Genomic DNA, 2,147 nt, shown 5'->3' on the forward strand with positions numbered 1-2,147 from the left:
CCCCCCCGCCGCAAACTCCCCCCCCGCCGCAAACTCCCCCCCCGCCGCAAACTCCCCCCCCGCCGCAAACTCCCCCCCCGCCGCAAACTCCCCCCCCGCCGCAAACTCCCCCCCCCGCCGCAAACTCCCCCCCCCGCCGCAAACTCCCCCCCCGCCGCAAACTCCCCCCCCGCCGCAAACTCCCCCCCCGCCGCAAACTCCCCCCCCGCCGCAAACTCCCCCCCCGCCGCAAACTCCCCCCCCGCCGCAAACTCCCCCCCCGCCGCAAACTCCCCCCCCGCCGCAAACTCCCCCCCCGCCGCAAACTCCCCCCCCCGCCGCAAACTCCCCCCCCGCCGCAAACTCCCCCCCGCCGCAAACTCCCCCCCCGCCGCAAACTCCCCCCCCGCCGCAAACTCCCCCCCCGCCGCAAACTCCCCCCCCGCCGCAAACTCCCCCCCCGCCGCAAACTCCCCCCCCGCCGCAAACTCCCCCCCCGCCGCAAACTCCCCCCCCGCCGCAAACTCCCCCCCCGCCGCAAACTCCCCCCCCGCCGCAAACTCCCCCCCCGCCGCAAACTCCCCCCCCCGCCGCAAACTCCCCCCCCGCCGCAAACTCCCCCCCCGCCGCAAACTCCCCCCCCGCCGCAAACTCCCCCCCCGCCGCAAACTCCCCCCCCGCCGCAAACTCCCCCCCCGCCGCAAACTCCCCCCCCGCCGCAAACTCCCCCCCCGCCGCAAACTCCCCCCCCGCCGCAAACTCCCCCCCCCGCCGCAAACTCCCCCCCCCGCCGCAAACTCCCCCCCCGCCGCAAACTCCCCCCCCGCCGCAAACTCCCCCCCCCGCCGCAAACTCCCCCCCCGCCGCAAACTCCCCCCCCGCCGCAAACTCCCCCCCCGCCGCAAACTCCCCCCCCGCCGCAAACTCCCCCCCCCGCCGCAAACTCCCCCCCCGCCGCAAACTCCCCCCCCGCCGCAAACTCCCCCCCCGCCGCAAACTCCCCCCCCCGCCGCAAACTCCCCCCCCGCCGCAAACTCCCCCCCCCGCCGCAAACTCCCCCCCGCCGCAAACTCCCCCCCCGCCGCAAACTCCCCCCCCCGCCGCAAACTCCCCCCCCGCCGCAAACTCCCCCCCCGCCGCAAACTCCCCCCCCGCCGCAAACTCCCCCCCCGCCGCAAACTCCCCCCCCGCCGCAAACTCCCCCCCCGCCGCAAACTCCCCCCCCGCCGCAAACTCCCCCCCCGCCGCAAACTCCCCCCCCCCGCCGCAAACTCCCCCCCCCGCCGCAAACTCCCCCCCCGCCGCAAACTCCCCCCCCGCCGCAAACTCCCCCCCCGCCGCAAACTCCCCCCCCGCCGCAAACTCCCCCCCCGCCGCAAACTCCCCCCCCGCCGCAAACTCCCCCCCCGCCGCAAACTCCCCCCCCGCCGCAAACTCCCCCCCCGCCGCAAACTCCCCCCCCGCCGCAAACTCCCCCCCCGCCGCAAACTCCCCCCCCCGCCGCAAACTCCCCCCCCGCCGCAAACTCCCCCCCCGCCGCAAACTCCCCCCCCGCCGCAAACTCCCCCCCCGCCGCAAACTCCCCCCCCGCCGCAAACTCCCCCCCCGCCGCAAACTCCCCCCCCGCCGCAAACTCCCCCCCCGCCGCAAACTCCCCCCCCGCCGCAAACTCCCCCCCCCGCCGCAAACTCCCCCCCCGCCGCAAACTCCCCCCCCGCCGCAAACTCCCCCCCCGCCGCAAACTCCCCCCCCGCCGCAAACTCCCCCCCCGCCGCAAACTCCCCCCCCGCCGCAAACTCCCCCCCCCGCCGCAAACTCCCCCCCCGCCGCAAACTCCCCCCCCGCCGCAAACTCCCCCCCCGCCGCAAACTCCCCCCCCGCCGCAAACTCCCCCCCCGCCGCAAACTCCCCCCCCGCCGCAAACTCCCCCCCGCCGCAAACTCCCCCCCCGCCGCAAACTCCCCCCCCGCCGCAAACTCCCCCCCCGCCGCAAACTCCCCCCCGCCGCAAACTCCCCCCCCGCCGCAAACTCCCCCCCCCGCCGCAAACTCCCCCCCCGCCGCAAACTCCCCCCCCGCCGCAAACTCCCCCCCCGCCGCAAACACCCCCCCCCGCCGCAAACTCCCCCCCCGCCGCAAACTCCCCCCCCGCCGCAAACTCCCCCCCCC

The sequence above is a fragment of the Mustelus asterias genome, chromosome 3, assembly GCF_964213995.1.
Source record: "Mustelus asterias chromosome 3, sMusAst1.hap1.1, whole genome shotgun sequence".
Lineage (NCBI taxonomy): Eukaryota > Metazoa > Chordata > Chondrichthyes > Carcharhiniformes > Triakidae > Mustelus > Mustelus asterias.